Genomic DNA, 26,062 nt, shown 5'->3' with positions numbered 1-26,062 from the left:
GGCATCTTGCTTCATCTTTTCGTAGTGGGGTCGATGATGGCCGATGCGAGTTCGACTAGGGAGTCCTGCTTCGTGCTGCCCCAGACCCTGTAGTGGTCACGGATTTCGACAAGGTTCTTGCAGGCCAAGCCCGTAACACTGAGCGCTTTTACATCGTCTTTGGTATCCACCGTGGTGAACTTGTAGTCGGTGCTGTTGACAAACCTGTTGAAACGGTCGCAAGGCTCTGTGGCCATGTAGTAGTGGTAGATGAGGACATGATGGCACACGCACAACTGGGCGACGACAACCTTCTGATCTATGCCAGGACGACCGGCGGTGTACTGGAGGTCGATGTCGACCACCATGTACTTGTCTCCAGCAAGCAACTGCTCAACGCTGTTGATGTAGTCATCCACCACGGCCGGGTCGATGGTGTACACCACTGAGAGATCCGTCTCCCTCGCATGGGTCTCCACTCTATGCTCGTCGAACTCCATTGGAGCGTCGTCGCACATCCCCTCTCTATGTGTCATCGTGGGTGTGCTTGTTGTGTTGTGGGGCGCGATCGAAAGGTTGAAGAGACTAAGGTTATAATGGCCGCGGGAATGGAAGGGGAAGCCAGACGGCCAGGAATATCGGCAGGCCCTGATGGCAGTTCTAATTTGAAGCACGTAACTCCGTCGTGCCACACATAACTGCATCGTGTGGCAACATGCACGGCGCAACCGCATTCATATGGGCCCCCCGACATGATCGTACGCACGCCCAACCACAGGCAAAGCGCGCACGGAGGGACGCGAGCAGAGCGCTCCACGGTCGCCTCAAGGAAAAGTTGTCCACAAGCCGAGCGCGCCAAAGTACGCGAGCAGAGTGTGCTGCGGTGCCTAACGGTGAGCACAACACGCTGCGGCACCTAACGGCGAGCAGAGCTTGCCGAGGGACGCGAGCAGAGGATGACACAGTGATACGTGGCAAATAAGATGAACTGTGTGAGCGATGTCGGAGACATCAAGCACGAATCAGATTAGAGTTGTGTGTGCGATACGTGGCAGGCAATTGATCCATCAGAGCTGTTTGTGATGGAATAAGCTGTGTGTGTTGCGGGCAAATGCTTGCTAGTGTATAACCTTAAATTTAACCAAAAAAGTGTTAATGCATGTTACAAAAGTTCTATAGCTGGAAACTATGTTCAAATACGACTCCAACGATATAATCTATGGCGACATGCATTCATATTTTATTAGTTAATAAATCCTACTTATAAAACAGGATGGGGGTATAGTAGGTACTTAAATCGCAAACGTTTTTTTATTAAATGTATGTGTACGTGTCCTCTCGTCCTCCTCACGCACGTCTTGTCACCCCGCTGCCGCAGACGGCTTACAACGCAAGCTTGCGCAACGCGCGGGGGTGTTCTTTTGGCCAAACAGTGGCACTAATGAATCGTCGGTGAGCCCGTTCCCATGCAACCTCGCAGGTTCCTGCGCAAGCTTCTCGCCCGACTCGGTGAAATCCCCCAAAATCCCAATGCTTACCGGTCTGCTATAAAAACCCTCACGGCCGGCGAGTCCTGCGTCGCATTTTCCCCTCCCTCCCTGTAGCTTATCTCGTTTGCTTCTTCCACAATCGCCAATGGCACCAGTCCGTCGTCGTCGCTCAGCCATTCCGCCATCATCAAAGGACAGCTCCAGCTGGGAGGCTACACCGCGGCGGCGGCGCAGTCCCCGGTGTAGTGTAGTGCGCGTGGCGTCCCTGTTGGGTGTGCGCGGAACACCCACCACACGCTCCGCCGCCGCTGCCCATCGGCAGCTGTTGCCGGCCGCCGTTGCCGCCACACCACCTTCGAAAGCCAGGGCCATCTCCCGCTCCGCTGCCGCGGCCCGAAGGCAGGAGGTGGCCGTCGTGGCCGCCACCCCACTTCCAGTCACCATGGCCATCGCCCGCTCCGCCACCGCGACCCAAAGGCGGGAGGTGGTGGTCATGGTCGCCACCCCATCGTCGGCCGTCGTGGCCGCCAGCCCACCGTCGACCACTGGGATCATCACCCGCTCCGCCACCGCTGCCCGAAGGAGGGGGGTGGAGGTGGAGGCCCGCACGTGCATCAACGACCCTTTGCGCTACATCGAGTTCCTGCGGGAAGAGGAGGAGCACCTCGTCGAGCACGCAAAGAGCCTTCCGCAGCCATGGCCGCAGCACACGCCAATACAGAGGCGAGGAATCAGGAGATCTGCGAGCAGTCCAGCCGCTTCGAGAGGGATCGTCTGGAGTGGCAGTGGGCGTTCGACCCGGCGAGCGTTGCTGAATGTGCAACAGTGGCAGGCACCGTATTGCATTTGTCCAGCTCGTCGGTAGGCTCCTCCTCCTCTGCCTCTTACTGAGCGCGCTCGATAGAGGAGAGGATGTCGGAAGTAGCACAAAGCCCCTCCGTGGTAGTAGTATTTAGGTGCTATTTTGTTCAGTTCATCTGACTATAGATGTGTGGTCAAACTGTACAACATACTTAAAATTAGCTAGTATATATAGTTGAACTAGCTATTTCAGTATGTGGTTGGCAACAATTGGGGAGAAGTTTGGTCGGTTCAGCTGTCGAGTTGAACTGTTTGTATAAATTAAGAGCGACTGCTTAATGTACGAATGAAATCTATGCTTAATTACTGAATTTTAGTTGCAAAAATTACATAGTGCTAATGATTTCTAGCTTCATATTTTGACAAATCGCAGTGTTACAAGGATTGACAAATGGCAACGTTACTATATCAACAAATTTAAATCTTTCCAGTTTGACAAATGGAAACATACCCAATATGACAGATGCAAATCTTACCAAATTGTTTGTACGTGGTTGAACACGGGTCATCCAGAACAACCGTTTGCGTTGAAGGGATGCACAAATCCTGCGCTGCTCTCACTTTGCATACGGGTGTTCTATCTAAATCGTTTGCGATCAAGAGCTGCATAAATCCTGCTCGGCACATTTTCTCTTGGCTTCCTGGGGATGTTGTCGGTTTGCATACAGGTGTTCTAACTAAAACGTTTGCGATGAGTGTTTTATATTTAAAAAGAGAATTAAACTGCGGCTTGGGTGCCATTAATGGAGAGGATGCGAGAAAGGCGGATGAGGGAGTCCTGGACTAAGGGATCCTCGGGCGTCCGGCCTGTTGGACATGGGCCGGACTGATGGGCTATGAAGATACAAGACCGAAGATTCTCTCACCCGTGTCCGGATGGGACTCTCCTCGGCGTGGATGGCAAGGTTGGCGTTCAGATATGAAGATTCCTTTCTCTGTAACCGACTTTGTACAACCCTAGTCCCCTCCATGTCTATATAAACTGGAGGGTTTAGTCCATAGAGACAATCATAATCATACAGGCTAGACTTCTAGGGTTTTAGCCATTACGATCTCGTGGTAGATCAACTCTTGTAACCCCCATACTCATCAATATTAATCAAGAAGGACGTAGGGTATTACCTCCATCAAGAGGGCCCGAACCTGGGTAAAACTTCGTGTCCCTTGTCTCGTGTTACCATCAACCTCAGACGCACAGTTCGAGACCCCCTACCCGAGATCCGCCGGTTTTAACACCAACATTGGTGCTTTCATTGAGAGTTCCTTGTGACGTCGAAGATAGGATTGATGGCCCGCCTTGTTATCAAGGACAACATCACCTCCGGAGGAGCCCTGGATTTAGGCCAAACCCTCCGGCTGGGCGGCTTCACCATGATCGCCCGTACGGCCGTCGAGCCGACGATGACTTCTTGGGTCATTGAAAATCACCTCCGTGTTGACTCCGAATACTCCAAACGGATGTATCCAACGGAGTTGTCATCTTTAAATGAACTCCTAGATCGCATCGCCGCCTTGGGGGTCGCTACAGACTACGATCGGATTGGGCTTAAACCCGATCAGAGAGAAATCAAATCTCCGCCGATCACCCATCAGATAGCAGTAGTAGAGGAGCAAGACAACAACTCTTCCCCTATATTAAGGACGAAGTATGTTCGGATTTCCGAGCTCAAAGAGCCGGATACCTGTCCACGGAACGACGCGCCCTGTTCTCCGAACCTAGAATCGGATGATGGGCCGGAAAAATCAGTTGATATCCCGGAGCCCGAACCATTACGTTCGGAGATATCTCGAACTCCGGATCCCAAATTAGGTCGGGGTTCGGATTTAAAGCTACCCACCCACCCAGACATACGCGATCTCATGTACATACAACAACAGTCTCAGGAAACAGTCCATCACTTTTGGGCTAGATTCCTCCTTGTCAAAGACAAGATTAAAGATTGTCGCGACGAAGACGCGATCTCAACATTCTGCAATAATTGCACGGACGTAGGAATCCTCAACGCCATCAACCGCCATAGCGTATTACATTTCGTTGAGTTGGCAATTATCGTACAGAAGTACTGCGCAATGGAAAGCGCCTGGAAAACTCATGCAGCTCACTGGAAACCACTGGTTTCTACTCACCCTTTCGTCCAGGCAAAAAGGATGCATCCTCGCAGGGCACCCGGACCAATAGTAAAGAAATCTATGCCCATTAGGGGGCATGGAACCGTTCTGGAGGGATGGCTCGATAGGCCATGCAAAATACACATAACACCGGATACCATACCAACCCACAACCTTAGAGCATGTTGGATACTCCGGCAAGTGGTCAAGAGCGGTGAGGATATCCTCACCAAAAATATCCCAGAGCAACACCCCCCGGAAGACGACGACCTCAGCGTATTGATGGTATTCAAGATTTTCTCTTCAAACAATTGGCGCAAAAGGGCCCTCCATGACCTCGCCGACGTCTGCCAAGTCACCACGACAAACCCTTGGAATGACACAGCCATAACTTTCAATAGCAGTGACGAACCAAGATTCCGGACAGTCCGGGCACTGGCCGCCTTGGTCCTCAATCCAATTGTGGACGGTTTTCGGCTCACCAAAGTGCTCATGGACGGTGGCAGCAGACTAAACCTCATCTACAAGGATAGACTCAACAAAATGGAAATAGACAGGAGCCGCATTGAGCAAAGCAGCACGACCTTCCGAGGAATTATTCCGAGTCGGGAGGCGCGGTGTGCGGGAAAAATCACACTTGACGTGGTATTCGGCACGCCGGAGAATTATCGGTCTGAAGAGATAACCTTCCGAGTGGACCCTTTCAACAGCGGATATCACGCCCTATTGGGGCGAGACGCGTTTACACGCTTCCAAGCTATACCTCATTACGGGTACATGAAGCTTAAGATGCCTGGGCCCAACGGAATCATCACTCTTACCAGTGATCCGGACATAGCACTCCGCGCCGAAAACAAAACTGCATCCCTGGCCCTCGAGGCACTTTCTGAAGCCCTCGCGGCCAAAGAGTTAACCGCGCTGCGCTCCACTGTGGATAGGGATGACATAATCCTGGACAAGCGACCCAAATCCACCTCCTTTAAACCAGCAGACGAAATAGTCAAATTTCAAGTCCAACCGACGGACCCCAAGAAGACAGCATCCATCGGGGCTCAGCTCGACCGAACGGTTGACGCCGTGCTACAAGAGTTCCTGCGCGAGAACTGGGACATATTTGCCTGGCACCCTTCTGACATGCCAGGAATCCCGCGCAGGTTGGCCGAACACAGTCTCAACATACTGAAGGGATATAAACCGGTCAAGCAAACACTACGGCGCTTTTCCGAACCCAAACGATAAGCTATGGGGGAGGAGCTAGCCAAGTTAATCGAGGATGGATTTATCATAGAAATTAAACATCCGGACTGGCTAGCAAACATGGTGATGGTTCCAAAAAAGGACAACTGGCGCCTATGCGTCGATTTCAAGGACCACAACAAGGCGTGCCCTAAGGATCCCTTCCCCTCCCTTGCATCGACCAGATTATTGATGCTACCGCAGGACACGACTAACTGTGTTTCCTCGACGCATACTCCGGATACTATCATATCAAAATGAAGGAGTCTGACCAAGCCGCAACGACATTCATTACCCCATATGGGCCATTCTGCTTCAACACTATGCCCTTTGGGCTAAAAAATGCCGGGGACACCTACCAACGCATGATTTAAACCTGCCTGGAGAAACAGATCGGCAAGACAGTTGAAACATATGTGGATGACGTTGTCATCAAAACTAGGCACGTCGAGTCATTGATAGACGATCTGCGTCTCACATTCGACAACCTCCGTACATATGACATCAAGCTCAATCCGGAAAAGTGTGTTTTCGGCGTTCCCGCTGGAAAACTGCTGGGCTTCATCGTTTCCAATAGAGGAATTGAAGCAAAACCAACCAAAATCTGAGCGTTGTCCCAATTGGCTACGCCAATAGACCTTAAACAGGTCCAAAAACTAGCCGGATGTGTGGCAGCTTTAAGCCGTTTTATCTCCAGATTAGGAGAAAAAGCACTGCCACTCTATCGCCTTCTCCGACGCACCGACCACTTCATGTGGACGGATGTGGCAATGGCCGGACTGGAAGAACTAAAGGTTCTTTTAGCAAGCAACCCAATCCTGGCCGCACCGAACGTCGGCGAACCCATGCTATTATAGGTATCGACAACGCACCAAGTGGTGAGCGCGGTGCTCGTTGTCGAGCGAGAGGAGGACGGACACAAATTCCCGCTTCAGAAGCCGGTATACTATGTATCCACTGTCCTCACACCATGCAAATCCCGGTACCCTCATTATCAAAAGATAGCATACACGGTCTTCATAGCATCCCGGAAGCTATGACTGTCGGTGTCAAAACCGGCGGATCTCGGGTAGGGGGTCCCGAACTATGCGTCTAGGCCGGATGGTAACAGGAGGCAGGGGACACAATGTTTTACCCAGGTTCGGGCCCTCTTGATGGAGGTAAAACCCTACGTCCTGCTTTATTGATATTGATGATATGGGTAGTACAAGAGTAGATCTACCACGAGATCAGAGAGGCTAAACCCTAGAAGCTAGCCTATGGTATGATTGTATGTTGTGATTGTTGTCCTACGGACTAAGACCCTTCGGTTTATATAGACACCGGAGAGGGTTAGGGTTACATAAGGTCGGTTACAAAGGAGGAGATATCCATATCCGTATTGCCTAGCTTGCCTTCCACGCCAAGTAGAGTCCCATCCGGACACGAGACGAAGTCTTCAATCTTGTATCTTCATAGTCTAACAGTCCGGCCAATGGAGATAGTCCAGCTGTCTGGAGACCCCCTAATCCAGGACTCCCTCAGTAGCCCCTGAACCAGGCTTCAATGACGATGAGTCCGGCGTGCAGTATTGTCTTCGGCATTGCAAGGCGGGTTCCTTCTCCGAATACATCATAGAAGAATTTGAATACGAGGATAGTGTCCGACCCTGCAAAATAAGTTCCACATTCCACCGTAGAGAGAATAATATGTTCGCAAATCCAATTTGCTGACTTGTTTTGGCAGCATGACGTTATGTCATGGCCCGGCGATTATTCGAACCGTTTTTCTTCAACCAGCTCCACACATAACGCGAGGAGGTTTCTTGACACGTCTTGGCAAAGCAGAGATCTTGTTCCCCCAATTACGGGTTTCTCATTAATGCGGTCGTGGGTAACCCAACCGTGTCTAGGACTCCTAGATTATAGGCAAGTCCTAAACGGCTACGGAGAGGACGCTTGATATTCACCCTCTTTATAAAGGGACAAGGTTTTCACTTTTCCCTCTCGTGCTCAATCGAACCCTTCCCCGCCCTCGAGTTCTAACACCCAAAGCCCAGGTTAGGTGCTCCGGATCTTCAATCATGTCCGGATCCAGCCTTCAAGGCCGATGGATGCCCTCCTCCGTTACGGAAGAGGACATTAAGAAGTTGAGGGAGGCCAGATACCTGACCGCCGAGGTTTCGCATCGGCTGCCTGCTCGAGGGCAGGTCGTCCCTACTCCCGAACCCAACGAGAACATCGTGTTCGTCTCCCACTTCCTTCGAGGCCTAGGCCTAACTTTGGATCCCTTCATCAGGGGTTTGATGTTCTATTACGGGCTAGATTTCCACGATCTAGCTCCGGACTCCTTTCTCCACATCTCGACATTTATTGCCATGTGTGAGGCCTTCCTCCGCATTACCCCTCACTTCGGCCTGTGGCTCAAGACCTTTGAAGTGAAGCCGAAGATGATCGAGGGGCAGCATGCAGCGTGCGGATGTGCATCAATAGGCAAGATGGCAGGAGCTCCATGGCCGAAAGGTTCCTTTCTAGAGGTGTACGAATTATGGCAACGGGAGTGGTTTTACGGCACGGCTCCCAGAAGTGCCAAGTGGGCGGCTGCCCCCACTTTCCGCTCGGGCCCCCCACCACAACTGATGTCATGGATTAGCAGGGGTCTGAGCTGGGGTCCAGCCAAGGACGTGCCTATACTGCAAAGCCGCATTCGAGATCTCTTCGAGGGAGATTTTAATTTGGTTGTGGTAATACAAGTTATGCTGGTTCGTCAAGTCCAGCCTTGCAAACGCCGGCCCCTTCGCTTGTGGGAGTTCAACCCAGAGGGACTGCGTGCCATTCAAAGTTTCCTCGGCCTGATGCACGAGGAGATGTACAAGTCATTCTTCGGACCTCAAGTAGAGTGTCCGGATATTACCGAGGACGTGGGCCTGAGCAGTAACCGCGCCGCCGAACAGGTAAGAAATCCTCTGGCCGAACACACTGTCTTTTATGAAGTTATTTCTGAGAGTTTGCTTTTTGACTAGGACTGGCTAACAAAGGCGAAGATGATTCGGTGTTTGGCCCCCCTCCCTGAGGGTTTGGAAAATCCGGTATTGTAAAAGATGCTCGAGGTCGCACCTTGCCCAAAGCCCTCGAAGGAAGATACGGGGGGGGGGATAATACGGGCGGATGTGGCCCCCCCATCGCTGCTAGTTCCAACCGAGGGAATGAGCGTCTCCATGAAGGAGGATAATCGGGGGAGGAAAAGGACTGCTTCCGAGGATCCGGAAGCCTAAGCCTCCAAACGGGAGAAGAAGTCTCCCACAGAGGGTCCTGCCTCGGGGGGTGCTTTTGCCGCACAAAGTCCGCGGGGGGATCATCCCTCCAACGAGTCATAAGTGATCCAAAATACTTTAATAGTAGAGGTATGCTATCTTTTTTCTGAGAAAATAACCACCGCATATATCTTGTAGTTCGGGCCTTAGCCCCTCTCAGCTGAGCTCATCTTCGGGGGATCTTCTTCCAGAGATGATGGAGAGCGAAACGCCTCCCCCGAACTCCTCCGCTCAAGAAGCGGGTGACCCCGAAGTGTCGTCACGGAGGGCCTCTCCGGATCCGGTGAGGCCAGAAGATAATCCCATAGACCCCCGAAGTCCCCAGCGTTCGGCTCCCGAAGAGAGCAAACAAAAGAGTCCGCCACCGTTTGGTATGCGGTCGCACGTTCTGAGGGAGCTGGTGGGGCGAGCGGCCATCTCAGAAGAACACCGTACGCTGATGGGTACAGTGATGGAGAGAATTTCGTCCGGCCGAAAGCGGATTACATGAAGCCTTTATGAGTCTACTGACAGGCTTTGAGGTACGTGAGATAATATGTGATAGTACTGCACATGTTAGGTGTGCCCTGTGTAGATAGTAGCCCCTGAGACTCTGGTTGTCGTCGAGAACGGCGGCGAACAGAGGATCATAGTCCCAGGCAATAACCAGACTGCCCCTATGTGCAGGTGGTGGAAGCTCCAGTGGCTAGCCGGACTAGTGAGTTTGCCAAATTAAAACGGCAACTGGATGCGGCAGACGCCGACATCGAGCTTGTTAACAAGAGGCTTGACGAGGCACAGGGTAAGTGTTATTATCTGGTGAACGCCACATAGTAAGAGCAGCATGATGCCAGTATCTTTAATATGTTGTGACTGCAGATGGAGCTGCCACCGTGGAAACCTTGCGGGCAGAACTTGCCCGAGCCAAGGAACAAGCGTGGATTAGTAATGCAGCTGCTTTGAAGGCGGCCGAAGAGTTGAAAGCCGAGAAGGCCGCACATTGCGAGAGCCAAGAGAAGATGGCCAAGATGACCGTAGAATTAAAAGACACTGCCGACCGTTGCTGGGTCCTTGAAAAAGAAAACCGAGCGAAGGCAACGGACCTTGAGAAGGCCACGGTGGCGGACAAAGACACCCGTTCTGCTATGAGAGCGAAGAAGGAGGAACTGCGGGAATCCGGGGATATTGCGGCTGGGAACCCTTCATGTTACAGAGGAAGTTCGGAGATCCACGATATGCCCCTCTGGATCGGCTGTGGAGTTCGGCAGATGCGTATATGGATTTGGCGGCGAGCGCTGCCGATGCGGCCAAGTACTTCCAAGGTCAAACAGATCATGAAGTGGACAAGCTATTCTGGTCGCAATTCAACGTTCCAGAGCGTCCGCTTTCGTTGACTGACCAGCTAGCTGAATGGGCCGAACTGAATAGGTTGTCTGGACTCGCCATGAGGTCTGTTGTGGATCAGCTATGGCCAGAAAAGCCAAAGCCGAACAGCTATTTCAGCTTAGTGCAACAGTTCCTTGGTGCGGTGCCGCGCATTGATGCGATGAAGAGGTTGGCGTGCATAGAAGGCTCGCGGATGGCCCTTGCCCGTGTTAAAGCATACTGGGCGGAGATGGACGCTACCACTGTTGTGGCGCAGGGTTCGGCCATAGGCCGAGTGGCTGCCGAGCACTATTTCGAGGAGGTTCTCGAGGGTGCTCATTTGATAGACGCCCAGTGCTCAAAGAGTATTATGTTTGAGTGATATGTATTCTCATTGTAAGCACAATGCTTTTATGAAATTTTATAAGGCTATGTTTATACTTTTGCCTGAAAGTAGTATGATGCCTCCTGTGTGGCCGTTTATGTATACATGTGTATAACCTGAAAGATTGCAGCCGTCGGCTTCAACCCCCACGCATATAATGCGGAGGTGCTCGCGAAAAACGCGTGTTCACACTTAACCCAACGTCTTGGTCCTATTAAGGAGGTGATAGCGTAGCGAACGAGGCAACCGGACTATAATGCTCTAACACTTTCACTTAGCCATAGGAGTTTGACAGTGGGGCTACTAGATAGCCCCTGGTGGCTCCGCACTCTCCCGATCTCGGGGTGCGTACATGCCTGGCCGGAAAACGGCCCTTCGTTAAGGCAGAGGAATTCTAACATTCCGATAGGTCATCGAGTGGTTGACCAGTCTCACGCTATATCATGACAATCAGTTTTCAGCTTTCTCTACTGAGGTGCTCGTCCGGATGAACCAGGGCACAATCGCAGTAGTTCTCCTGGTGATACCTTAGCCGATAAAGCGGAACGTAAGGCACCAAAACACAGGAGCCGGGCAAACCCAACATTTGACCAAAGACAATGATTCGGAGCTGATGCATATAAGGCCAAACTCGCGACGCCGAACACTCCCTAAGGTATTCGGTCTTTATGGTATAAACCGGGCCTAAATAGTGCCCTTTGTAAGAAGCCCCTTGTGTCCAGGTACGTGCATTGTTCTGACGTGGCCACATGCCAAGACGTCAGCATCCTTCTCAATTGTGCTGAGAATTCGGTGGATGTGTATCAACAAGAGACAGTAAAAAAGGTTTACGCAGGGTCTTAATCTAAAAAGAATCCTTGGAACGGGTCCCTGCTGCATGTCTGCGCCTGTGTCTCCATTGTGCCGTATCCTGGACAGGTGTAGCACGATGGTCATCTGTAAAAGAGAGGATTTTAGGTGAAAAAGATGTCGTGCAGAGAGATAGTTTTTTAAAGAAACCATGTATAATTCAAGATGAGTAAAAATTGCCACTTGTCTACGCGCGTTGAGCCCCTTGTAATTGTAATAGGGGTGTGACCGGTATGAATTACATATAGCTGCGCCGGACTCGTCTAACCGTGTCCCTGGTCTTGACGACCTGTTAAATGCTTTAGTTGGTGAGGCCGTTTTTAGTGTGCGGCTGCCAAGGCAGCCGCACTCTCTTCGGCGCGCAAAGATCACTTAATACTTCCGTTCACTGTAATGATGCCACGTGGGCTGGGCATCTTGAGTGTGAGGGAAGCGTAGTGCGGTAATGCATTAAAGTGAGCGAAAGCTTTGCGTCCGAGTAGTGCTTGATAGCCACTTTGGAACGGAGCGATGTGGAAGGTTAAATGTTTGCTACGGAAGTTATCGGGGAAGTCGAATATAACCTTTAGTAGCAGGGAGCCCGTGCAATGAGCCCCTGGGCCTGGCGTTACTCCTTTAAAGGTAGTATTGCTATGGCAAATTTTCGTTGGGTCTATCCCCATTTCGCGGATTGTATCCTGGTATATCAGGTTTAGACTGCTGCCACCGTCCATCAGGACTCGTGTGAAGTGGTATCCGTCAATTATTGGGCCGAATACCAGGGCAGCCCATCCTGCATGCCGGATACTTGCTGAGTAATCACAATGGTTGAAAGTGATCGGTTGAGACGACCAGTAGCAGGACTCCGCGGTGATAGGCCCTTGGGCATATTTTTCTGGGAGTGCCGTTTTGTTTCTTCCCTTGATCACGTGTAACACGTTTACTGTTTTGACTTCTGGTGGAAATTTCTTTTGTTCCCCAGTGTCTTGCTTGAGAGGCTCATCCTCGTCTTCACTTGGTGTATCCTACCCCTTGTGTACGGCGTTGAGCTTGCCGGACTGCTTGAAGACCCAACATTCTTTGTCGGTATGATTAGCGGGTTTACCAGGGGTGCTATGGATCTGACATATTTGGTCCAGAATTTTGTTCAGGCTGGACAGTTCGTCTCCGGCGCCTTTAGAGGGCGGCTTTTGCTGACCTGGCCGAGAGCTTTTGAATCCGGCGTTTACTGTCGTGCTCTTCATGCTGTCTTCTTTATTCCTGCGTTTGTTATTGCTCTTGTGCCGTGATTTCCCATTTCCATCTCTAAGTTCGGATGTACTGGGGTCGCTGGTGCTGCATCTGGCTAGCCAGCTATCCTCACCCGCGCAAAAGCGGGTCATGAGGCTTGTTAATGATGCCATTGTTCTCGGCTTTTCTTGGCCGAGCTGTCTGGCAAGCCATTCGTCACGGACGCTATGCTTAAAAGCTGCCAAGGCTTCCGCGTCCGGACAGTCGACAATTTGGTTCTTTTTAGTAAGAAACCTGCTCCAAAGCTTTCGGGCTGACTCTCCGGGCTGTTGAGTTATATGACTCAAATCAACCACGTCCGGAGGTCGGACATAAGTCCCTTGAAAATTTGCCCGAAAGGCGTCTTCGAGCTCTTCCCAACTTCCAATGGAGCTTTCGGGGAGGCTCTTAAGCCAGTGCCGAGCTGGCCCTTTGAGTTTGAGGGGTAAATACTTAATGGCATGGAGATCATCTCCCCAAGCCATGTGGATATGGAGGATATAGTGCTCAATCCAGACCCCAGGGTCTGTTGTTCCATCGTATGCCTCTATGTTTACGGGTTTGAATCCATCTGGAAATTCATGGTCCAGCACCTCATCGGTGAAACATAGGGGGTGTGCGGCACCCCTATATCTGGGTGTACCGCGTTGTTCGGATGTTTGTTGTGTTGCATCGTATGCTGGAGCACGCTTGCGTGGTCCATAGATGGATCTGGTTTCGCCCTCCTTTTGATGCGAGCCCTCGCGTAGACCACGTATTGGCTTATGTGCGGCGTTGCTTGCCGCTTGATGTTGGCCGTGAGGTCATCTATCCGGCCAGATGGTTGTTTTAATTTTTGTTTGTGGGGGGTCTGAGGCCTCCTCGTCGAATTCAGGTAGCAACTTCCGCTTTGGGTAGCTCTTGGTGGGACAATTCCCGCCGTACTTCGCTGCTGTGTTGAGTACTTTACTCCATCTGATTTGGAGTGTGTCCTGCGTAGCCTTGAGCCTTTGCTTCTGCTTTTTCAGACTCCTCGCGGTGGCAACAAGCCTTTGGTGGGCATTCTGCTGCTCCGGGTGCTTGTCCGGCGTTATGTCGTCCGGACTATCAGCTTTGACAGAATTGGTTTGTTCGGTTTGATTCTCCGTATTGCCGTGGTCCGGCGGTGGTTCGCCCTGCTCCAGCGCTGGGTCTGTATGATCGTTATTTCTGCTGAGGCGGGATTTGGGGCGGCGCTTGCACCGCCGCTTTGACTGATTCTCGAGGGAACAAGCCTTCGTTGCGTCCTTCCGTTACTCGTCGTCTTCTTCTTTTGGTGTGTCCACCATGTATACGTCATATGATGAGGTGGACGTCCAGCGCCCTGTGGGCGGTGGTTCCTCTTCGCCTCCCGCATCATCGTCCATACCATCGATGTATTCGGAGTCGAAGTCGAGCATGTCGGTTGAGTCATCGATAGTGGCTATTAAGTGGGTTGTGGGTGGGCGTCGAATTTCTTCGCCGTCCGCATCCCAATCCTGTTGGCCACAATCCGGCCAGGGCTCTCCTGACAAAGAGAGAGACCTTAGTGAATTCAGAATGTCGCCGAAGGGCGAGTGCTGAAAGATATCTGCGGCGGTGAATTCCATGATCGGCTCCCAATCGGATTCGATTGGCAGGGGCGCGGGCGGTTCGGAGTTAGAAAAAGAGTCCGGCACCTTGGGGTCACGGGCTGCGCAGAGGATTAGGCTGGTATTCGGCTCGATCGCCGTTGAGACTGCAGCCCCTGAGGCGGTGTCTAACCACCCGTCCTCGATTGGCGCAGTTGGCTCCGAGCTAAGGGTCGGAGCTGATGCGGGTGCGACCTCTGGGGTACTGTTCGGCGGCAGAGCTAGGTCATACCCATCGTGACAGTGCGGCGTGCCCGGCTGTGGCTCGAATCCGTCGAAGATCAAGTCTCCCCGGATGTCGGCCGTGTAGTTCAAACTTCCAAATCTGACCTGATGGCTAGGGGCGTAGCTTTCAATCTGCTCCAGATGGCCAAGCGAATTAGCCCGCAGTGCAAAGCCGCCGAATACAAAGATCTGTCCGGGGAGAAAAGTCTCACCCTGGACCGCATCGCTATTGATGATAGTATGAGCCATCAAGCCTAACGGCGACGACACAGAGGAACTCTCAATGAAAGCACCAATGTCGGTGTCAAAACCGGCAGATCTCGGGTAGGGGGTCCTGAACTGTGCGTCTAGGCTGGATGGTAACAGGAGGCAGGGGACCTAATGTTTTACCCAGGTTCGGGCCCTCTTGATGGAGGTAAAACCCTATGTCCTGCTTGATTGATATTGATGATATGGGTAGTACAAGAGTAGATCTACCACGAGATCAGAGAGGCTAAACCCTAGAAGCTAGCCTATGGTATGATTGTATGTTGTGATTGTTGTCCTACGGACTAAAACCCTTCGGTTTATATAGACACCGGAGAGGGTTAGGGTTACATAAGGTCGGTTACAAAGGAGGAGATATCCATATCCGTATTGCCTAGCTTGCCTTCCACGCCAAGTAGAGTCCCATCCGGACACGAGACGAAGTCTTCAATCTTGTATCTTCATAGTCTAACAGTCCGGCCAATGGAGATAGTCCGGCTATCCGGGGACCCCCTAATCCAGGACTCCCTCAATGACACTACTTTCAAGAGTGCTCAATCACAGTGGCTTCCGAAGTACCACTCAATGACATAATAAACAACCGCGATGCCATGGGCCGGATTGCCAAGTGGGCCATTGAGCTCCTTCCATTCGACATAACATACAAACCGTGACGGGCCATTAAATCCCAAGTACTGGCCGACTTCATCGCCGAATGGACAGAGGCCGAAGTCCCTAAAGAGTACGACACATACTCCAATTGGGTCATGCATTTTGATGGTTCCAAAATGCTGGCGGGCTTACGAGCGGGCATTGTCTTAACGTCCCCCACCGGAGACACAGTCCAGTACATACTCCCAATATTATACACAGGTTCCAACAATGCAGCCGAATACGAGGCCTTATTGCATGGTCTTTGGATGGCTGTCTCCATGGGCATTCAACGCCTGGAGGTGCGCGGGGATTCAAACCTCGCAATATCCCAAATAAATGGAGACTTCGACGCCAAAGATCCAAAGATGGCGGCCTATCATAATGTCGTTCTCAAAATGTCGGCTCAGTTTGAGGGGCTCGAGTTTCATCACGTGGCTCGAGAGAGTAATCACGCGGAGGATGTCCTTGCTCATATCGGCACTAAGTGCGACGCCGTCCCGCCTAACATATTCGTGGAAAGGCTCTTCAAGCCATCCATGGTGTGGCAAGGGGAGAGCGGCAACACCAGTACAGATCCGATTATACCCCCAGTTTCTGAACAAAATACCGATATCATCGGGGGCCCAGCCACCGAAGTAACACCATCGGCCCATCTTATCATGGCAATAATTGCCCCATGGACCGAACCCTTCTTGGCCTACCTTAATAGGCGAGAGCTCCCTGACCACCAGATTGAGGCTCGCCGCATTGTCCGGCGTTCGAAGGCCTACAAGGTCCATGATGGAGAGCTCTACAAGAAGAGCGCTACCGGAGTACTTCAAAGATGTATCTCCGAAGAAGAGGGACGACAGCTCTTGGCTGAAATTCATGTCGACCTCGATGGTCACCATGCCGCGGCTCAGGCTCTTGTAAGTAAGGCCTTCCATACAAGTTTCTATTGGCCAACGGCCTTAGCAGACGCACAGGACCTTGTCCAACGTTGCGTTGGATGCCAGCTTTTCGCCAACCAAAGCCATATGCCACCCACCGCTCTACAAACAATCCCCGTCACTTGGCCTTTTGCGGTCTGGGGGCTTGATATGGTCGGACCCCTTAAAGGATGAGGCCATAAGAAAAAATATCTGTTGGTCATGGTAGACAAGTTCACTAAATGGATAGAGGCCAAACCAGTTAAAATGGCCGAAGCCGGACCAGTGATAGACTTCATTTCGTGCACCGTTATGGTGTCCCACACAGCATCATCACCGATAACGGCTCCAATTTCATAGCCGACGAGGTGAAAACGTGGTGTGCTAATCTGTGCATTAAGCTTGATTATGTCTCCATCTATCACCCGCAAACAAACGGTCAAGTCGAACGAGCCAATGGTCTTATTATGAGCGGCATCAAGCCTAGACTAGTGTAGTCTTTGAAAGAATCAGACAAGCACTGGGTTGAGGAGCTCGACTCCATACTCTGGGGGCTGCGTACCACGCCCAATCGCATTACCGGATATACACCCTTCTTCATGGTGTACGGCGCAGAGGTTGTGCTACCCTGCGACATTATTCATGACTCGCCTCGAGTGCGCATGTATGAAGAGAGGGAGGCCGAGCTTGATCGACAGGATAGCTTAGATGCCCGGGAGGAGGAGCGCGATGTTGCAAAAGCCCGTTCAGCATTTTATCAACAGCAGGCTCGCAGATATCAAAGCAGAGAAGTGCGGGCGAAGACTTATAATGTTGGAGAACTCGTTCAATGCTTGCCAGAGAAGAAAAAGGACAAACTCAAGCCCAAGTGGGAGGGTCCCTTCATCATTGACGAAGTTCTCACTGGGGGGCGTACCGCCTGCGTGATGCATCAGACAATCGCCTAGAGCCGAACCCATGGAACGCGGCCAGACTCTGAAGATTCTACGCCTAGTGCCAAACTCTTTGTTCATCTCCTTCTCCCTTTTGTTTCCATTACTTTTTCCTCTCTTTTCGCTTTTTTAGCTTTAAAGCTTTCATGCGACTAAACCGCGCACCTACGATGTACACATCTTTAAATATGTATGCCCATAATACCTGGGGGCTTCTTGTACAGAAGCTTATTATTATTCTCTGGGCATCAAGCTCACCACATATGTGTTTTTTCCTCATATGTACCTTTTCTTCGCCATTATATGCATCGTTATGACTTAAGTTTTGGCCAAGCTGGGTTGCCTGGCTCCTGTGCTTATGCCCCATGTTCCCGTTTGTTCGGCTAGGGCATAAAGGGAGCACCTCTGCGATTGTTACTGCCGGGTCATCCGGATGTGTACCTCAGACTGTGTGAAGCCGAAATCTAGCGTTCTTAAGGGAATATTCGGTCGGCGGACTAAAGATGTTTTTACACTCATTATACCATGAACCCCCAGATTTTACGCATACTGCGATTTTTTTGTTTTAATCACAGTTCGGGCATCCACATTAAGGCATGTCCACCCAGGGAAAGGAACCCTTAACAGAACTATTCTCTCTGGAAGATGTTTCTTACAATTACAATGTAATATAACATAGCTAGCCGGATACAACTTGTCTGTCCATGCATACCCTGGTCTATATCACCGCTTTGGTATTCAGAAACACTCTGCACCTTCGGGTCCAGAGGTCGAAGCGAAAAGGTCCGCCATGACAATCATTTTACAATCCGGCTAGAGATAATTATGTCAATGGAAGTACATAGTCACTTGGACTAAAAAAAATCTTCCTCTATACCGTCTAACAGGCTGTCTAGCTTACAATCCTGTTGGGAATATTTGGCGGCTACCTTTACTTGGTCATATACTAAACTAATGGGAATTTCTTTTCCATATGACCCTTTAGGCCCGACCCGGGCCATATGATTCGGATCAAGCTTGGTGTACCGTGTCTTCACCATGGTCCAGGCCTCTCGCGCACCTTCTCGGCAGGCTGATATCTTCCATAATCGAATACGCGCCCTGCCCCTTTGAATAGCTCCACAAGCTCCGCCATACTTCCTGGAGGGCAGGCGGATGGCCATAAAGCCTTGGCAACACTCCACATTGCTGGCCGAACTCGCTCATGCATCTGGGACAGCTCTTGTAGCAGGTCGCCTTGAGACTCGTACATTTCCTCTTCGGGACGGCTAGTCAGCATACCTGCAGACATAAATCTATCAGTTCCTGCCCTCGCCAAATTATAGGGAGGTAAGTTTGAAAAGCATACTGAATATGCCGCCTCGTAGTCTCTTATTCTCCCTCACGGAGTCGGCCAGTTGAGCTCGCACGTCTTTTAGTTCTTCGCCCAGCAGGCTGTTGGAATCCTGCAGCTTATTTTCGTCATCCCTGACCCATGTTAGCACACACTCGCCTGCGGCTAGTTGCCTTTTGGCCTCTTGCTCACCCGCTTGTGCGACTTTCAGGGCCTCCTTCAGTCGATCCGACGATCCTGCTATGAGGAGTACAAAAAGCATTAATATTACTGGTATATGATTATATTTCCTCGATGGAGGGGAACATTACCAGGCGATGCCTTCTTGAATTGCTCCAGTTCGGCGGTCGCAACAGCTAGCTGAGTCTGACACTTTTCCAGCTCTTGAGACAACATGTTGTTCTTTTCTGTGAGCACCTGGTCGTACAATGATCCTTAAATCAGTTGTATCAACTGCTTCAAGTCTCGGGGGCTACTGGTATATAATTATCAGATTTGCACAAATATGTACTTACCCGCATATCTTTCAAATGCTGGTCTGTGGATCTGGTAAGCCCGTCTCGAGCAGCTCGGATGTATGCATCAGCCGAGTTGAAGGCATTGAATGCCTCTTTTGTAAAGCCAGGGTCGCGAAGAGCAGCCCGCCATCGCCGATGATTCATAGTGCTCTCCACTTAAAAGTTTGTGACGGATACACCATCCGAATCCTCAGCAGAAGGACCATCCGGCGTCACTCTCATATCAGCCCTTGCCTTTAAGGCAGGGTCTGGAACCTGACTAGTGGAGGCGCGACCGGCAGGATCCCTAGACATAGTCCGATGAACGTTTTTCCTGACAAGACACAGCGGATAGGGTCAGGGTGCGTTTGGGAGCTAAGCATTTTTGAAGTTTTCTAGGAATACTATGGTTTTTGAAAAAACTTAAGTATTAAATACTGTGAGGTGTTTGGAGAAAAAAATATTGCAGCTTAAGAAACCATAGTATCTCTAAGACTGTGGTATTTTTGTAGTATTTGAAAAAGAGGTTGAGACCTCTTTTTTCAAAACTGAGAAATGCTGGCTCATTGGTCTCTCTGAGTCCATCTTCTTATGTCCAATACTTTGCTAGATGATAGATCCATCTGGCCAAAGTACATGTACGGATGACTTAGCCCCTGCTCCCTTTTACCATTGCTTCTTCTAGACGCGCAAGCTGCACCTTCAGTGCCTGTCAGAATGCTTCATTTTTGATGGATCACAAAAGATAACTCGACTATGTATCCTAGCATCCAGTAGAGAACATGCTCATGCCCAGCATGCATACGATGGCCGTTAGCACGAGTTGATCTGGCCGTGAGTTCAGCTGAATTAGGTTCGGCTTTAGGTATGGTTAAGATTATTCATGCAACGACAGAACAATAGGTCAAAATCAGAGAAACTTAATAAAACTACCATTTGCCAAACGCCTGTACAGTTTTATCAAAACTTAGAAAAACTATGCTTTTTAGAAACCAAAGTATTTATTGCCCACACATTAAAATACTGAGGTTTTGGCATACCGTGGTTTTGCAAAAACTGCGTTGCCAAACTAGGCTTCACTGTTTGATGTGACCACCAGGAGGCATGACTAAAAACCCATATCTCATTGATGAAGGCTCTGCCGTGTTGTCATTAGCCTTCCTCTCCGAAGACTTGCTCGGCGCGGGCGCCACTCTCTCAGGAGATGCCTCTGGTGCACGTTGAGGCGTTGGGCGCCTCCCCTTTAGAGCACGAAATAGTGCGGTGGGTGAGATGTAATGAGGAAGCTCTTTCAAAGAAGGTGTCTCTTAAATTACTTACATGTGAAGCGGGGAGGAGGCCGGGATAATCGGCGTTGATGGGCACTTCCGTGCCATCATAGCTCACCTGGTAGAATACTCCATCCTCAAGCTCCACAAATATATCTGGATCTTCTACGAATCGGGGGTCAAGGTCCCAGTTGTGATCCTCTGGCTGGGGGGCGGGGCTATGGATCCCCTTGGCAACCCTCCGCCATTCCTGTTGCAAATGGATGGGTTACTATCTATCAAAAATGATTCAAGGAGAGGATTGAGTAAAATGGTGGGATTAGAACTCACCCATCTCAGAGGATTATACATGGAAAATCCATGTTGATGTTTGAGATGAGTGAACTCCTCTTTCTCCCCTTTGTACAGTTCAGCCAATATTTTGGCCAAAGTGGCGGGGGTTTTCGGACCCTTCCGACCGCAGCATGAGGCGTCATCTTCCCCATTATAGTGCCACATGGGAAGCCCTCTGTATTGGAGTGGTTGGACCCCCGCGCTATAAAAGTCGCCATTACCTCGATTATTGATAGTTCGGACTGGGCGAGCATCTTTATCTTGCCCATCAATTGACGGACTTCCGCGCTATCTTCCTCCTCGAGGCTCCGATGGTGCCAGCTATGGTGTTTCTTCAACGGAGCGCTTGAAAATTCGGGAAGACCCATTCGGACTAGGTCAGGAAGAGCGACGTCCTCAATATAGAACCATTCGGAAAGCCGCTCTTCGGATGCCTTCTTCGGCGTGCCGGACAGGTATCCAATCCCGATGATGCGCCATACCTCGGCTCCACCCACTTCGAATATTGATCCCTCTTGGTTACGAGGGACAAGGCAGAGTAATTTCGTCCATAATTCAAAATGGGCCTCACAGCCCAGGAATAGCTCACAAAGAACAACGTAACCCGCGATGTGTAGGATGGAGGCAGGAGTGAAATTGTGCAGTTGGAGGCCATAATACTCTAGAAGTCTTCGGAGGAATGGGTGGATTGGAAATCTGACGCCTCTTAGCAAGTAGGGAACGAAGCACACTCGTCCCCCCTAGATGGATTGGGGAAATTCTCCGCCTGAGCCCCGCCATTGAAGGAAGTCAAACCTGCTTGAACGAGGACTAGATCCACGGGGGAAGAAAGCCCTGTGTTTGCAGCTTCACCAGCTGACCGTGAGATGTGGAACATCTCTCCCAATCGCCTTTTTCGGAGCCGTGGGGACGGGAGGAAGAACTGGGAGCGTTAGCCATGTCAGAGTGGTTCCTCCTAGCAAGCTCTGGGGATTTTCCACGTGGTGTGGAATGGATCTGAAATCCAATCTCTTTAAATAGACACTTTACTTACATGGCTGGGGTGTTATGTGCAAAAAAAATACTATGGCCTCTCGTATTCGCTCGACACGTGGAAGCTGAAGCCATGGATGCACAGAATCCGATGGGTGCAACATTAAATGGAGGGCCGAATACAACTCCTTGAAGTCATCGGAGGAGGAACCCACCTTGCAATGCCGAAGACAATCTGCACGCCGGACACCTCGTCATTGAAGCCTAGTTCGGGGGCTACTGAGGGAGTCCTGGACTAATGGGTCCTCGGGCGTCCGACCTGTTGGACATGGGCCGGACTGATGGGCTATGAATATACAAGACCGAACATTCTCTCACCCGTGTCCGGATGGGACTCTCCTTGGCATGGATGGCAAGGTTGTCGTTTGGATATGAAGATTCCTTTCTCCGTAACCGACTTTGTACAACCCTAGTCCCCTCCGGTATCTATATAAACCGGAGGGTTTAGTCCGTAGAGACAATCATAATCATATAGGCTAGACTTCTAGAGTTTTAGCCATTACGATCTCGTGGTAGATCAACTCTTGTAACCCCCATACTCATCAATATTAATCAAGCAGGACGTAGGGTATTACCTCCATCAAGAGGGCCCGAACCTGGGTAAAACTTCGTGTCCCTTGTCTCCTGTTACCATCAACCTCAGACGCACAGTTCGAGACCCCCTACCCGAGATCCACCGGTTTTGACATTGGTAGCGGGCGGCCATGGAAATCAAAGGGCTCACATCCCAGTGGGCCTGTGCAGAGTACAACTCGCACGCTTCCCGGTGAGCCTGCGCACTCGAGGACAGCTTGCACGCCTCTCGGTCAGCCTGCACACCGGACGGCGCTTGCACGCCTCCCATTCAGTCAAGGTCAAGTAGCTGTCCGCACGACACCCCCTACAACCATTAAAACCAAGACACGTGGCATCACATGAATGGTTAACGTAATTTTGAATTTACTAGAATTTAAAAACCAGGCATCACAATGTTTTGCCGGCAATCAACGGTGCCCCGGTGTTTGAAATTCATGCCCATTTCTTGCATGGGACCTAAGCATGCACCCAAGGACACAGATTTGATTTTTCAACCAATTTATATGCACTGGAGCATGTGCATGTAGTTCAAATTTGAATTATGCACATAAAATGCAATGGAAACTCAGTTAATGCATAAAAATGTCCAAACGAACCCCCCAAAATGACAAAAATTCACACAACACTCTTGTTGTTCTATGTTAACACGAGAATTTTTTTGAAAGCAATAAGAGGCAATGGATATCGTTTCGACCCCAAAGGTGGACGTTCCCTATCGAAAACCATCATGCTTATTGTGAGAAGCTCCGGTTTGTGAAAAACATATACCCAAACCTGCCCCAAATGGGACAAAATTTGTACCACAACATGTTGATGCCACTCCATGGTAGCATGCCAAGTTTCATGAATTTCAGACGAGTTTTGGATTTACTAGAATTTAAAAACCTGGCATCTCAATGTTTTGCTGGCAATCAATGGTGCCCTGGTGTTTGAAATTCATTCCCATTTCTTGCATGGGACCTAAGCATGCACCCAAGGACACAGATTTGTTTTTTCAACCAATTTATATGCACTGGAGCATGTGCATGTAGTTCAAATTTGAATTATGCACATAAAATGCATTGAGTACTCAGTTAATGCATAAAAATGTCCAAACGAACCCCAAAAAATCACAAAAATCCGCACAACACTCCTGTTGTTCTATGTTGACTCGAGAAAAAAATTTGAAAGCAATAAGAGGCAATGGATATCGTTTCTTCCCCAAAGGCGGAACGTTCCCTACCGAAAACCATCATGCTTGTTGTGAGAAGCTCCGGTTTGTGAGAGGCATATACCCAAACCTGCCCCAAATGGGACAAAATTTGTACCACGACATGTTGATGCCGCTTCATGGTAGCATGCCAAGTTTCATGAATTTCAAACGAGTTTTAGATCTTTGTCTGCACAATGAAGAAGACATCAGTTCACTACAGGATGGTACTGACTATTATACCTTGCCTTTTTTATTCCTTTGTCCCATTTCCAATATAGAGAAGATATTTATGCACATCCTTGTTTCCAGGCCTTTCCAAAGCATTTCACTGATGATTACCTCTCAAACCACCAGTATGGTCAGGAGGCGAGGAAGGTATTCATACAACACCCACGGTTCAATATTGAAGTGTTCCTGAAGAGGACGAAGGATGGACGGTCAATCATCCACACGCACTGGCCTAAAGTTACAAAGACCTTCAACATCAATGAAGGCTCAATATTCGCCTTCTGCTTCAGCAGTTTTCCAGATGAGATACATATGTCTATGTACCGTCTATGATGCTAATTTCGAAAGGTTATAGATGTTGCATGTGAAACTTGGTCCTGGTGTAGTTGTGTAATGGGGTAGCTGAGTGCTGAAGCTATATGATGTTGTACTTTGATGTATTTCAATTATGAAAATGAAATATATTGTGAGCTTAATATGAACTGTCAATTAGATTAATAAATGGATTATGAATAATCGGATAATTAGCCCGCTAATTGGGTTTTGCTATTGCAAACGGTTGTTAAAAAAATACCATGGGCGATGACCTCAGGCAATGCACACAGTTTCTAGGAATAAACCGTGTTAGATCAATGAACAATCACACACGATTTTTTCTTGAAAACTGTTTGCGTTAGGCCACCTTGCGCAAACGTTTACCACATGAAAACTGTGTGTGATGGACATCCTTTCACAGTTTCTTCCATGGACCGTGTGTGATATATTCAATAACGCAAGCGATTTAACGGGAAAAATTGTGTGTGATGTACCTGCGAAAGGAAATGTTTTCCTTCGAGCGACTATGTGGGATGTACATACGAACGGAAATGTTTAGCAGGGACTGATTGTGTGGGATGTACTTGCGACCGGAAACAATTTCGTCGTATAATTGTATTTTTTAGCTCTACTATATGTATTTCCATATTTGAGCGCTCGTCAGTCGCACACGACCTCATTTTGCCAAATGTGTGTGCCAGGAGGGCATATCCCCAACGGTTTTGGGGTCGTGTGGAAAGGACCCCCTATCGCCCACACTAACTTGGCGACGGTTCCAACGCCGTCGCGGAAAGGGGTTTTAAACCGTTTGTTTCGGAGCTCGTTGTACTAGTGCAATTCTAATCTTCAAAATAAACTTCTCTTTTGTGTGTTTGTTTCGCTCGCGGAGCGGTGAGGGGTGGCTAATATTTTCCATGCTAGATGTGTTATTCTCAAGATGAGTGTTTATTCACTTGTCATTACACAAGAGTAAGGCACAGGTATTAGGGATGCCCAATCCCGAAATGCAAAAAAAATGAATTTACTTTATCTCATCAAATAATAAATTCCTTGGAAAGCGTTGGTATGGAGGGTAACCGTGGATACGGCTAGCCATGGAAAGTGAAAGTTATGGTGGAAAAAGGAATGAACTTTATTTCCTGTTTGGGAACCGCCTATGATATATCTATGCATGGAAAGTATTGGGAACTCTAAGTCGTTTTCGTTGGTGGGATGGATACACCTCTCAAAATGTTTTTATATCTAAGTTTTTTGCTTTGAGCTCTGGCACCTCTACGAATCCCTACTTCCCTCTGCGAAGGACCTTTCTTTTACTTTATGCAATTTTTATTTTGAGTCTCCATCTTCTCTTATAAAAGCACCAACTAGGAGGCAATATGATCATACTTAAGTATTGGGTGTAGCTAATATTCGAGTGTGTTTCATGAATGGATCAATGTTTGAGCATGATGGGCTAGGGATAACTTATTTTAGCGTTAATATCTTGAAAGACATGGTTGCTTGTTGATATGCTTGACTATCTAAATTATCATGTCAAAACTAGACTATTGCTTTGAACAACTAAAATTCCAATTGTCCGTGCTATAAATAAAAGAATATGATATGACATGATATGCAGCATTCCACATCAAAAATTCTATTTTTATCACTTACCTACTCGAGGACGAATAGGAGTTAAGCTGGGGGATGCTGATACGTCTCCAATGTATCTATAATTTTTTTTATTGTTCCTAAAGGAAATATGCCCTAGAGGCAGTAATAAACTTGTTATTTATATTTCCTTATATCATGATAAATGTTTATTATTCATGCTAGAATTGTATTGACCGGAAACTTAGTACATGTGTGAATACATAGACAAACAGAGTGTCACTAGTATGCCTTTACTTGACTAGCTCGTTG

The sequence above is a fragment of the Triticum urartu genome, chromosome 3A (genome assembly GCF_056163025.1).
Source record: "Triticum urartu cultivar PI428250 chromosome 3A, HENAU_Tu73, whole genome shotgun sequence".
Taxonomy (NCBI): domain Eukaryota; kingdom Viridiplantae; phylum Streptophyta; class Magnoliopsida; order Poales; family Poaceae; genus Triticum; species Triticum urartu.
Note: the sequence above shows the minus strand (reverse complement) of the source record.